The 15,179-nt window shown below is 30.7% G+C and overlaps 1 protein-coding gene and 3 non-coding genes across 5 annotated transcripts in view; 2 read left to right on the forward strand and 2 right to left on the reverse strand.

Moving 5' to 3' along the window:
* LOC124419097 overlaps positions 1–15,179 on the reverse strand; it is a 361,713-nt gene that overhangs the window by 69,365 nt on the left and 277,169 nt on the right. The gene's annotated exons all lie outside the window — the stretch shown is intronic.
* Positions 4,315–4,396, forward strand: Trnas-cga. Its single transcript has one exon. It is a non-coding gene; the product is annotated as a tRNA-Ser (tRNA).
* Positions 5,321–5,392, reverse strand: Trnag-ucc. The gene has a single exon. It is a non-coding gene; the product is annotated as a tRNA-Gly (tRNA).
* Trnag-ucc lies at positions 6,131–6,202 on the forward strand. The gene has a single exon. It is a non-coding gene; the product is annotated as a tRNA-Gly (tRNA).

Raw genomic sequence — 15,179 nt, forward strand, 5'->3', positions numbered from 1 at the left:
ACTAAACCCTTAAAAATCGATATCCCAATGCTTAACTTCCGAGATACTTCATAAGCATTTCTTCCAATTACAAACACACAAATAGAATGATTTCTGTTGCTTCGGAAATATCATTCAGAAACGCATTTAATAGACCGAAATGAGAATTAAATAAATAACCAAAAATTCTCAATAACAGTGATCATACTGTGGTAAGTCTGGTATACATATATCAGGTTAACAGAGAGAAACTCACACCCCAAATTCACTTCTCTGAGAAGTATCTGTTTTCTTTTTTATTCTAAAATATTTACCGTGCATGAGTCTTTAAACATACATTCTTTTCCCATCTAACAACCATGTGTACCACGGATATAATTCTCTACCAGGCAAACAACATATGACTTTTCTATTCTGAAATATTCACTTCACTGTGTATTAGTCTTCAAACATACATTCTCTTCCCAATCGACCACAACCACCATGTACCTCTCGACAAGACAAATTATGTTCTATCGGTTTCCGTGGTAAGGTAAGTTCTTTAATATTGTTCCAAGAAGAAGTTATATATTAATGTGATATCCGAGTTGACCAATTTTGAGAGGCTACCCACTGCTTCACACACTCCATTAGTCCCACGATCACCAAAAATTGTCAATCAACTCGAAAATACCCCAGGTCGGTGGGAAGAGTATTATATGTTTGTGCTGATGTTTATAATATCCAAAAATATTGGACCTACACCCATCTTAAAGTATACCAATCAGTTCAGAATCAAGATAAAATTGATGAAATTTGACCCAAGAACAAACGCTATTGAAAATGGTTGAAATCGGTCCATTATTTCGCATAGCCCCCATACAACAGTACCCCCCAATATTTTAACCCTAGCAGCCATTCCTCTTCAGAAAAAGACTTGAAGATCAAAATTCATTTATAAACATGATTTAATTTTACATAAATAACTTTGAAATAGACGTAAATACCTCCATCAAAATTTATAAAGATAGGCTCATATTTACCCTTACCCCTATATAAACCCTCGGAATTAGGATTAAAAAAACAGAATAAATGCTTTATTATTTAAAAATAATCCTTATTTTGAACATACTCACTGGTGTAGGGAAACATATGGTCGGCCATGCCCGAATATACATTCACACTTGTTTGGATATGTATAGTAGACCAGAAAGTAAATTATGGCATTCAAAAACTTTCCAAACCTCAATAGAATTAAAAAAAAAAATATTTTATTGAAATTTTTATTCCTAATCACCTAAAACGTAGTAATTAATCTTGTTAACAGATATTTAACATATACTCTGATACGACTATGAATGTCATATACGGAGCAAAGGCGACAGTTAAAGATTATCAGAGATGTTCAAGTTATTACCTTAATTTAAAATAAAGTTCATTATTCTTTATTGTGTTCTAACTAATCACTGATTAATTCCATATAAAAAAACGCTGACTATAATTTTTCTTTACAAGCCCCTTTAATATTTAATCATATATGCCAATTTGATGAACATACTAATTTTGTTTAATACAAAAATACTTCCATTATATTATAATTTTTTTTTTAATGAAAAACACGCAAAGTTAATGTTTTTAGTTACTGGTTAAAAACACAGTTTGTTCATTGAGCAGGAGATTAGTAGTGATTAAAAGTGTAATTTACTTGTAACAATAACTACAGCAAAAAAAATCTGCAAATACAAATTAAAATATCTTTACAAAAAACCTACAAATATTCTGTGATTAAAATGAATCATTACAAAGTAACATTTGTAGAAAAATGTACAATACAAAATGCATTCTTTTGTTTAGGTCTTTTTTTCAGATACAATATTTTTTTTTGTAGGAAAAGATTAATAGAAGAGGAATATGTACAATGTTCATATCTAAGGTAACATGCAATTGTTTTAAATTAACATACAGCAAACTTTTAGTATCGTTATTTAATTTAAACATTAATTTAGAGAAGATTTAGCTATTAGAAAATAACATTTTATTAGACTCAAATAGCTGAGTAGAGAATTTTTCATTTTCTGGGATCGAATATAATTCTTCTTTCGCTCATTTGTCGAATATAAATATTATTTTCCGAAGCAATTTCGTTCATGTGTGATCCCTTAATTGAGTATTCACTGCCATTTCGACTTCCATTAATTACACAGGGACTTTTTAGTATATTTTGACTTTAATACGTTAAAGTTTTGATTCTTGATTGATGCAAGACTTTCCGCTTAGACATTAATGTTTGAAGGTTTTTTAAAACGGTATATTTCACAGAATCTGTCACGTTCACTCGTGCTTTAAAGTCTAATTTTGGAGAAGTTCAAACGCCTACAAAGAGCGAAGAAGACAATATAAAATCCAACTTCATAGATTCTCTGGAGCATAGTCACAATGTGGCGTTGTACTGTTCTATAGATATTACAATGGCGAGTGTTTCTCTGAAGTTAGGGAACGTGTTCGAAATTTCTAATAATTTCGCCCTTGGCTCATAAATCACATTAAAGGGAAAATTCGAGCCTACAAAGAGCGAAGGAGACAATATAAAATCCAACTCTATAGATTCTCTGGAGCATAGTCACAATGTGGTGTGATAGATATTACAATGGTGATTTTTTCTCTGAAGTTAGGGAACTTGTTCGAAATTTCTAATCATTTCGCCAGTGGCTCATAAATCACATTAAAGGGAAAATTCGATCCTTAGCCGTGCTCTACTTATATAGAATAAACTCTCTACAAAGGCCTTTCCTTCAGGCATGCAAACTAACACTACCGAATTTCTAGGGGCTTTCCCCGAAATGTTGTGCAAGCCTTACGGAATCAGATAAAGAAAATGGCAATTTGACAGCAACCGAAACATATAATGTAGACTTAGCGTCGTTTTAAGAGAAACAAATAAGGATAAGTAATAAATCTCTTCGTAGATTCCGGTCGATCGTGAAGATTGTGTAGACTTTGCGTCATTTCGAGGGAAAAAATTAAGGATAAGTAATAAATCTCTTCGTAGATTCCGGTCGATCGTGAAGGTTGTAATTTAGACCTAAAATATTTCTCAGATATACACAGATAGGAAGTTGATACTAATTATTAGGGATCCATTGTAATATAGAATATAGTAACAGCACTATCGTGTAGGTTATCACTGAGTCTGGTTTGACCAACATTACTTTCTTACTTGTTATTTACTGAAATAATATGGATTTACTGCTATAACTTAAAAATCTTCCAATTACCCAATATTGTTTCTTTTTACGTACAGACAGCCATTAATACACACTTACTAAAAGGTCCGTTTTCTTAAGATTTGTTTTTTTTAGGTTTTAGGTACCAGCAAAGATCTGTCTTTTTACGCAGTGGTAGGTAAACTTTATCTTTAACATCGCTTCTACTTATAAAATAAAAAAAAAGTTGGTTAAGCCTAGATAATCAGCCTTAAAAAAAAAACTAAAATTAAAAAAAATAAAATAGCATTTGATGTTATCGCTGGTTTATAGTAGAAGATGCAACCACTATAGCAGCAACAACATTGACTTCTATTATAAGTCGTAGTCGTCGTCATCATCGTTAACGATTGTATTGAGTGCTCAAAAGCCATTCAATTGTCAACTTGGTTTTCTTTTAAAACATTTTTTTCCAGACCTCTACTACTCGTAGCTGCAACATTAAGCTGCTATTTACAGCTACTGCTACTTCCTCATCCTCGGCCAACAATTGCTACTGTTGTTGTTGCGCTCTCTGTAATACAATGCGACAATTGGTGATAACTAGTTAAAAAAAACGACCAACAGCAAGCAGTTGTTGCAGCCGCAAACATTAAATGCAACAACATCAACAGCAGCAATGCTAAAAAATTGAACCAACGAAATAAACATTAAATCGTATAAAAATGAATGTGTGTGTCGGTGTCAATTAACGGCGGCATAACATGACTTGAGGCAAGATTTATGAGAAAATTTTAGCAACAATCAACACAAGAGAAAAAGCAACAGCAACAATAGTCAAAGTTAAAAAGAAAAAACAGCAGCAAGTAACTACAAAACTAAAACAGACATAAAAATCCAAAAATAATTGGAAAAAACGAAAAACTAAATTGTTTTATAGAACTATTTTTTCTATTAAATTGTAGATAGACAATATTTTTGAAGCATAATCTATTTTTTAACAATAATCAAAGAAGCATTTTTTTGAACAAGTAACATTTTCCACCCTTAAGAATTTTGTGGCAGATTGCAAAATTTTAGGGGTTGCTTAAATGTTTCAACTTGTTGTTGTAGCTAGGATTCAAATTGCCTGTTTGGCACAGCATAGGTACAAGCAGTCGTGGCCGAGTGGTTAAGGCGTCTGACTCGAAATCAGATTCCCTCTGGGAGCGTAGGTTCGAATCCTACCGGCTGCGAGAAATTTATTTTAATAATTTTGTAAATTATTGAACCGAGCCAATTTGGAACTTTTCTGATTATAATTATATATTCAATCTAATGAATACAATTTCTTTAGTAGCCCAAGGTCAACCTTACTAAGCATTGATAACAATGTTGAGACGGTGACCTTCCCCAGAATATTCCTCATTTTAACTTGATCCACAATTTGATACAGACTAAGAGTTGTCTGAGTCGTTTTACTTATCATTAAATATTCCAACAAAGAACCTCACGCAAAGAATCTCAGTTTCAAAGACCTTAGTCTCGAGTTAACTGTCTGCCTACCTTACTCACATTATTAGTAGTCTATACGCAGATCACTGATTGAACTATATACACCGTTATGTCTGAGTCTGATGTTAGTACGCATTCTAAGCAGATACACAGGATTAAGGACACACTTGCACAAAATTAGACGTTATGATTCAGATGAATGCAAAACATGTGAAGAGGACAGTGAAACGCTGGTGAACTTTCTTTTCCACTGACAGGTATTCGTCAAAGATAGATCAAAGTAATTTGGGAGTGATATTATTTCGGAAATAACATTTCTCGAACATTGATTACAAAGTTCATAAAAAATACGTACATGAAACTGAGCTGCTGAAAAATAAAATATATTACATTCAGTGACCATTTTTTTACCAAATAAACATTTTGTCTTCTATGAAAAGGAGTGCAAAGTAGGCCCGATAATGGCCAAGGTGCATTTCTTTGGATTTGATGTAGTATACATCTATCAACTTAACCTACTACACCGATAGACAAACATACCATATAAACATTTTAAATACAAACATTTTCAAACCCCCCTCTAAGATAAACATTAACCAATTAATTTTCATTAATGAGAATAAAAGCAAATAAAAAAAGTCTAAAAAAACAAAAAAAAAATAGTGTGCGTTGGCCGGGAATCGAACCCGGATCAACTGCTTGGAAGGCAACTATGCTGACCATTACACCACCAACGCCCTTGCGCGTATCTGTGCTAAAAGCTTATTTGAACATAAGGTACTAAAAATAAAACAAACTAAATAATGAAAAGTTTTTCGCAAGTGCAAATTCAAAGGGGGTAATTTTTTTAAAACAAATATGTACTTAATAAGTACATTAGAATATAAAAATCTAAAAAAAAAACAATTAGCACCTATGTGGGTACTTAGTTTCATATACATATAATACGTTTGAAAAGATAACAAAGCAAATGAGTCATATCTATACAAAATATTAAAGGGTTGTATTAAGCAAATCTAAAAATAGTATAATTTAAAAATCGCACAATACCTGAAGAGCTTCGTTGAAAATGCTTAAGCAATAATGAAAAATATTGCTATTATTTATGTATTGCATTCTATTTAACAGCCATTCGAAATGTCTAGTCTATGTCTAGTCTATGCCTAGTCTATGTCTAGTCTATGTCTAGTCTATGCCTAGTCTATGTCTAGTCTATGTCTAGTCTATGTCTAGTCTATGTCTAGTCTATGTCTAGTCTATGTCTAGTCTATGTCTAGTCTATGTCTAGTCTATGTCTAGTCTATGTCTAGTCTATGTCTAGTCTATGTCTAGTCTATGTCTAGTCTATGTCTAGTCTATGTCTAGTCTATGTCTAGTCTATGTCCAGGTAATGGCTTAGAAAGGACTTTTTAAAATTAGCACTTTTGAGCTTCAACTCATATTCTAAAGCTAAGTTGTCATTGCGGCTACGCAGGGCGTTGGTGGTGTAATGGTCAGCATAGTTGCCTTCCAAGCAGTTGATCCGGGTTCGATTCCCGGCCAACGCACACTACTTTTTTAAAATTTTATATGCTTCTTATGTTAAATAGAAAATTATTTACAAACTTTTTTCACTTTAAATTATAACACTAATTATCAGCTTACCAAATGTCAGGCACATTATGTTAAAGAGTACTCAAGTTTTAAGATTTTTGTTCTTTAGAATTTAAGAGTTTTTGTCTACAATTACATTTTCGTTTTGGTAAAAAAAGTAAAAATAATAAGTTTGCAAACTTTTGAAACAAGGATAATAAAATTTTGTTGCAGTTTTTACTGCAGCTCTTTTATTTTCTTAATTTTTTGTAACTGCTACTGAAAAATTTTCTTGAGCTTTTTGAACTCGCTTTTGTTGTGTTTGCTGTTTTGGATGCTAAAACTTGTGCATATTTTGCTTACAGTGGGTAAGAAAATTTTAAGAAGTTTTTGTTAGAGAAGTGGAGAGTTGTAAAGGAATGGGAAGCGTTTTAATTTTCTAAAATAAAGATGTTACATTATAACAGGAGGTCCATGATGGTGTGAAAGTATGGTGTGATGTATGCTACATTTTAAAGCTCCACTGTATTTATATACTACAAGCCAGACATATACATCTACTAACACACAAATCTACATATACACTCGTCTGTAATATATGTATGTATATTGTATGTATGTACTTGTAAAATAATATGTATGTATATTATATATTAAAAGTTTTCAACAATAAGTTAACTTAGTTGTTTGTTTGGTGGTGCACTACATTTTAATATCAAAGTTGTTGCAACAAAACTGTTATACTTTCTCCATCTTTTGTCTGTCCGTCTGTCTGCGTTTATGTCTGCTCATTGTCTACTGCATTTGTTTGAAAAAAATAAATGTAGAGAAAAAAAACGAGAAGAATACCAGCAACTACCACTGAAAAAAATCTGAAAACCTCTTTTATCCTTGTGGCTGGATGGCTTGTCGTGGTGCTTCTGGTACATGGTTGGAACAGAGATGTACATTCAGCCACTTTGACTTTATGTGTTGTTGGATGCTCTTGAAAAAAAAACTTTTTTATTTAATAAAATAAAATAACTAGAAAAAAGAACAAGCACAAGAACTAAGAACGGAATTCAAAACTAACTGTTAAACATATGAAAAGTTTATTATACATATGTATAGTATTTAATACTTATTTACTAAATATGTATGTATTTCTATATAATATGAATATAATACATATGTATGTATATAAATTTTACTTTCACTTTATGACTTATATACACACATTTATTTTCATTGCTTTTAAGTGTTGTTAGTAAAATAGTTTTATTTAAATAGCTTGAAAAATATTATTGTCTAGTTTGTTTTCTTTAACTTTTTTATTTGAGAAGTTAACTTTAAACTTTAATCATCTAAATTTCTGATGATTAAATAAATGACTATAGAGAGAATATTATGGTTGAGGAATTAAGTAATTATTTTTTAATTGATTTTAATAAATTAAGTAAATATCTTTGCATTAATTACGTCGAAGTCATTTATAGTCAGATGATCAGTGCAGTTTATTCTTCCATTTCTTCTGCATTAAGGTTATAGATCTTTTCTGTACTTAGTACTTTCAAAGCAATCATTTTATAACGTCTTCTACAAGAAACGGCGTTAAAGAGTGGATCACAACTTCGAGAAGTCAAACACGTTTGTTTCATGTGTAAGGGATTGATTTTTAAATAGTCAGTGTTATATCATTAACAATAGATTAGATTCATAACATTTGTCATTTAAAATTATATCATCCCTTATTAAAGTTATTGAAATCTTTAGCGGGTCAATATTCCTGAACCTAATTGTCAAAATACAACGATGTAGACAATTAATGTTAATATACTCGAATGACAGTTTTTTACCAACATCTTATTTGGCTAAAATTTCTTTCACCAAAATCCTAAGTCTTTATTGACTGAGTCTCGTCAATTCTCCTGATCTTTGTAGCTTAATCAAAATCCACAACAAACTATAATAAAACGATCGAAAGTAATTCGAAAAAAAAACTGTAAACACAGACCCCTAATCCTCTCCTAATAATTGTCGAAATATGAAGTTTTGGTTTATGCTATCTCGGAGGAGGAAGAATATCTATCTATCTATCTCCTATCTATATACATAAAAATTACTACGGAACGGCTAAACCGATTTTCTTGAAAATTTCACAGTGTATTGCTGTATGTTTGGAGTAGGTAATATTTTTTTTTTGGAATTTCAAGTGGGCGAGGAGCCATGCCCATATTAAAAAAATTAAAATATTAGAGATAATATAATAATAAGAGTCCTTAAATTTTGTCGGAGCCACTTTAGTGTCAATATGAATACTTAGTATAAAAAGTGGGAGGACTAGCATTAGGGGCGTGGCATCTCCCATATAAATTAAATACAAACATTCGTTTAACTTGGAAACTATTACAGTTAAAATCTTAAAATTTTGCACGAATTACTTTAACATCCACGTCAACATTTTGGGTAATAATATGTCGGAGTACCCATGAGAGGAGTGGTACCTCTCATATTAGCTAAATACAAAAATTCGTTTATCTGGGAAAGTAATAGAACTAAATTCTTACAATTTTGCAAAAAGAACTTTAATATTCATCTGAACATATTTAAAGAAAAATAGCGGACTTTTATCGAAGAGGAGGGGTTGGATCGTCCATGTGAATAAAATAGAAAAATTCGTACAACTAATAAAGTATTAGAGCTAGAATCTTTAAATTTTACTTGATGAACTTTGACAGTTATCTGAACATTTAAAGTATAACGGGGGGACTTCCAATGAGGAACTTGGTACTTCCATATGAATTTTGTTTAACTGAGAAACTAATAAAACTAGATTTTTCAAATATTGCACAAATTACTTTAATATTCAACACAACATTTTGGAGGAAAAAGGGCGGACTTTCATCTGGGGAGCTTGAAGCCCCCACATGAATTAAATAGGAAAATTCGTATATCTAAGAAACTATTAGAGCTAGAATCTTCAAATTTTACATGAAGAATTTTAACTTCATGTTAATAATTAGTGCATTTGCTAGTATTGTGTAAGGGTTAGAACTTTATTTTAATGTCGAGAGATTGGACTTTCAAATGGTATAAACGAATGTGTATTAGCGTTATTGTAACGTCTCATATATACCCAATAAAGGACTTTTTCAAACTAAAGGACACATATTTCGAAAACTTGATGTGACTGAGAATTTGAATCCAACGAAGTCCTTTTAATAATATGTTTTGATTTCTGGACCAAAAAATGTATTGCCCGTTTTGTCCATCACGTCTAAAAATAAATGCTAGGCGACGGCATTGTATGATAAATTTTTACTCGTATCAGGGCACCACATTATCTATGAACATCTGAGTTTTTAGTAGCGGAGTTGCGTATTGTACTAAGGATTTGGAACATCTTTTACATCTTTCTTTGTCCAGTTACATTGACAGAGCCAAGTAATTATTGATTGAAATTTGTAAATCTTCTGAACCGAATTTCATTGCTTTAAGTTCAATCGCTTAAATCAATCTTTTTAGATTAAGTAGAGCAGATAGTTTTCCTTTAGGATCAATTTTGAGACTTGAGTTTTTTATATAGATTACGAAACCATTAAAGTTGTGCAACAAACAATCAACGAGTTCAATTAACATTTGTTGTTTAGTTTTTTTTTTATTATTATTTAGTGGACACTTGTCAGTCATTTACGGGAGAAAATGCGGCTTAAGGCACTATCATACCAAATAAAACCTAAAGCATTATTAACAACAGCAAATGTTGCTAGAACATAAATTAAGAAATAAACTTTTGTTGTTTGAGTTTTGGAATCTAAAATGGCAACATTTTATTACTCCTGGCAGTCAGCAGCCAAAGAAGTAGTCATTTATAACTTAGTTGGTGTTTTTTTCATCCATTTTACACTCGTTTGCTATTGTTCATCTTCATCTCGTGCTCCATTGCATTTTACTTTTAATGTATATCCTTTTTTTCCTGTTTTCATCTTTTAAAATGACATGGAAGCTTTTTATTTTATTGTTAAAAATGCCCATGAGAATTATAACGTGACAAAGTGCAATTGTTTGTTCAATGAAAGAGTTTGGGGTTGCATCATACTCGATCACAATCCATGTTGTTTTCTTGTACATTTATTAGTTAGCTGAGAGTACAAAACGGAAACTGATAAATAAAAAGTGTTGTTTTTATTTCTATTTTTACAGCATCCTGTTTCTATGGATTTGGGAAAAAGTTTGAACATTGTTTTTTTTTTTTTTTTTGGAGGACATTTTTAGTATGCTTTGGAAAGCCAATCCTTAGCCATCTCCTTGCATGGTCATCTCGTTTTATTCAAGCTTATGTGTTTGTTGTGAAAAGTGTCTGTTTGTGTTTTGCGTTATTATGTCCTGCAGTGTCCTGTCGTCTATCACTGACGAAATAAAAATGTCACTCCCATTGCAATTCATCACATGACGAATGTGTTGTTTGGGGCGTAAAGAAATGCCAGAGTAGAGCAAAAAAATTAATATAAGAAAACATCGAGTAAAAGTTTACAAAAAGTTGATACCATTCTTTTTTTTTAGAAAAAAGAATGAATTTTTTCAAAAATTAAAAAAAATGACATGACAACGCGCCCAACATGTCAAGTGAGGATTTTAAAATGAATGAATGGTTGTTGGAACACACATGTGAGTTTTAGTTTTAATGTATGGGTATTTATTAGGGTGACACTTATTGCTATGTTAAAGGTTCCCTTTTATATATTTCAAATGTCCAACATTAAAGTAGAACCCTAATCTTTATTTTTTCATCTTAAGTCGTAGGAAAAAAAAAAACAATAATCCTACTAGGATATCAAAACAAGGATGCAATAACTGTTAGTATAGGATGCATTCTTGTTGTTGGTGTTGCATTTATTGTACTAACCCCATAACATTTAGCGGTATTAGGGAGCCAAAGAGAATGTATGTGTAAAATTTATAATGTCACTTGTGGTATATATGACTTGTCACAGCATGATGAAAAATAGATGGTGGTCACGACCGCTATCCATATAGAAAACATTCACTCTAGGACACAAAAATGCCAGCAACACAACATCAATGTTTGTTTTAAGAAGAAATTTATAACTGCCACAAACAAAATAATGAAATATTTAAAAAAATAAAATATGAAAAAGAAAAACAACTAAAGATAAAAATATTTAGATTTCATATAAATACAAAATAAATTTATTTGAAAATTTTCTACTCATATCTCTAGGTTCTAAAATTATTCATTATTTAACTTTTTATAAATAATCTATTCTTACATATAAACTACTGTTAGAAAAAATTAATATATCATTATTTCATATTATTCTTATCTGTTTTCGATATTTTACTTTAGTTGAACAAATGTTTAGTCGATAAATATTTATTGACTAAATTCGATTTACTTGTTATATTACTTCTACGCTCGCTTACAAATAGTGAGCTAAAGAAGTAAATTTTACTTGCAAAAAAGTTGTTGAGTAAGTTGTTTTGTTTTTAATATTAAAAAGGAGCCAGTAAGAGAGAATACGAACGTGGGACTTTGGTTTGTTAAAAAAATGTTCTACTCACAGCGCCACTGCTTGTGTTATGTATACACGGTTGTTAGATCTTACAATGTTGGCAATAAAATGTGCAGAAAATGTCTAATAATACTGTCAACTTACAAATTTTGTGTTGTAATATTTTCGAAAATGCTTTTTCTGACAACGTTACAAAAGAAACATTGTAAGTTCAGACGATTATTAGACATTTTCTGAACATTTTACTGACAACGTTGTTAGATCTGAAAATAAAGTACTTCTATTTCAGATTAAAAAAAAGTCATTACTTGAGTACTTTAATGTAACGTAGACTGCAAGTAAATAGTTATTGATAGTAATGAGTATTGCAGGTAATGTAGTTTTTTCATATATCACTTGGTAATGAGTGGTGGTTATCAATAGCATGATTAGGTTGTAGTGATTGCTTCTGAGTATTAAAAAAAAAGAAGACGGCAAGTAAATAGTAATTGTAAAGTAAGTGGTTATGGAAGTATAATCCATTAGTGAATTTTTGCTGAAGAGCTAACATATATCATCATCGCATGCCAAGTACTTACTTTGTAATTTGCTCGTATTCCTTAGCTTTTGGTATGTAGTTTATATTAAAGGGTCGGAAAATTTTAACTTAATTAAAAAGTATATGATCATAGTATTCCTTAATTAGAGATATAGCGGCAGGAACTTGGAAGAGAATTTCACTGATGCTGCTTATCGTGCTAAAGAAGATAGGTGACCCAGTAGCATTTTCCGTTTTCAATCCATCTTCTTAGTTCTTATTGTTCAATGTTGATCAATTTCAGGTCAAGGTAATGAATAGGGAATTCTTTTTAGTAACTCTTGTTCGATGTTAAAGTCTGACCATTGCTTTTCTTAATCAAGGATATGGTAGCTGGAACTTGAAACTGAATAATAAGATCTCCAGCCGAGAATTCACTGCGAACTTCTAATATAACAGATGTTCGTTTTACTATTCGGTAAATGACTGATGATCTCTATACTTTGTTACAGACTTGGAAGGGCGGTTCAATACTTAGTAATGACTTTTAGCACAATCACCTATTTGACCCAGTAACAGTTTTCGTTTTCTATCCATCATCTTAGTTCTTCATATTTGATGGTGAAAAAATTTCTGATCAATGTTGCTAAATTTTTATTAATGTTGTTCTTCTTGTCTTTCCCGACAGAGTTTAAGATCCGTAAAAATGGATTTCGGCTATAGATCTTGATCATTTTAATTGAGAATTTAACTTCAAAATGTGATCACACTCTAAATGGATAATTGTATGAAAACACACAAACTTTTTTAAGACATACATAAGTAATACTTAAAAATAAATTTTTATTATATAATTTGTGATATATAATTACCTGATCTTGGTTAATTTTCGTTAAGCAATTTGTTATTGCGTCATTAATTAATTTGCGGAAAAAGCTTAATAATGAGCATACACTTTGGAAACATCTTATTTATATTGTTAATTTTTATTGTTGTTTTAAATAAAATAATCAATAAATATTTTGTTTAAATATTAAAAAACAAACAAGGGGATCACAAACATGTTTTTGTACATACATATCAGTTGGTTTACAATTAGAACGACAACCAGTAACGATATTAATTGTTTAATTTTTACTCTATATCACAAATGATTTTCTGTTTTATTGTATGATAAACTAATGTAAAAAATCTATCTAAAGAAACATATATTATTTAAAGACTGTATTTGAAATAACAGCTACTTAAAGCAAAAATTTCCAATAAGTATGATTGCTTTTAATTTACAACAGTCGTTTGTCGTTAGCGGTCTATATTGTAATCTTGAACAAATTAAAAATATGATTAATAATAATTGTGTTAGTACAAAGATAAACAATTTGAAGTGTACAGTCAAACATGGTGGACCCTTTGATACCCTATACCAGTGAGTACGTTAAAATGTGGAGTATATAATAATAAAGCATTTCATTTGCTGTTTGTCTTAGTTCCGGAAAATTTTGAATTTTTGTTGACAATAAAGAGGGTGTACGGGTAAGTATGGGCCTACCCCTACAACTTTTGGTAGTGAGCTTTTCTTGACATGCTACAACATTTAACAGACGGACAGGCGGACTGGCTAAATCAGTTTTGAAAGTGATTCTGAGCCGAATATTTTTGGGTGTTACAGACATCATCGCAAACGCATAAAACCCCTTCCCCATTATAATGGTGTATTGACCTGCAACTTTTTCTTTGGGTAATCGTAGCACGATTTTATAGCAATAAAATAATTTACTTTATTTTACAAATTAAAAATGTATTATTTATTATAATACCCAGCAATATTTAGTAATAGGTATTGCAGGTAATGTAGTTTTTTTATACATTACTTGGTAATGACTGGTGGTTATTAATAGCATGATAAGGTTGTAGATAGTGTTTCTGAAGTTTTTTTTTTAAAAAATATTGATTACACTATGCTGAGTAAATCCACAACGAGATCTAGAACGATGATTATATGAAGCCTGCGTGTACTCGTTTATCAAAATCTATTTTTTTGATAAAAATATAAAAAACTAAGATATAGTTTTTTTGTGCGATGTCAAAAAATAACACAAAATTTCACATTAACGCCTCTTTTAAAATTCGATTCAATTAGTTAGAGAATATTTTTATTCTTAAATTTTATTTTCGAACAAACTTTTTTTCAAAAGTCTACAGTCACGTAATGAAAAATGCATTTTGCTCTGTTGTCAAATTTCAATAGTCTACAGAACAAAATAGTATAAAAAAACAACAACATAAAAACTATAATAACAATACATATACACAAAGGCTAACACACATATACACACACTCTCAAACAACACGCACACACACATAAACATACTATACGCCTTATAAAAATTGCAATCAACTGCGAAATTGCCGATGTAACAAACATGATGAGAATTCCTACAATGGTCGGCCCCCTTCTGATCCTTTACATCCTTACACTATAGTATATTTAGGATGTTGTTGTTATTTTTACTTCTGATAAAATTGTCGTTGTTATTGTTGCATTTGCTGAGCACACAGGCTGAGCAGACAGACTAAAGTTAGAGTGTTTTTTTCGGTGCGTTTGTTAAGATGCTTTTACACTTACACACATAGACTTATAGAATATTGTATAAATTTGTATGTATTAAAATATAAATCCTCCTGAGTTGAAATGTGTGTGTGTATGTGAGCGCTAGGAAAAGAGTACGTAAGGGATTTACTCAAGGTCCTTAAACGCAATAAAGTTTCATTTTTAAGCCGTTTTTCTACGTCAATTTTATGTTGTTTTTTTATAGAAATTTTGCTCTTTTTTGAGATTTCGATAGAAAATGTGTATATGGAACATAAAGGAATGTAGTAAAAAGTCTAAAAAATATTTTCCATTAATTTTTGTCATAGTTG

The sequence above is a fragment of the Lucilia cuprina genome, chromosome 3, assembly GCF_022045245.1.
Source record: "Lucilia cuprina isolate Lc7/37 chromosome 3, ASM2204524v1, whole genome shotgun sequence".
NCBI lineage: Eukaryota > Metazoa > Arthropoda > Insecta > Diptera > Calliphoridae > Lucilia > Lucilia cuprina.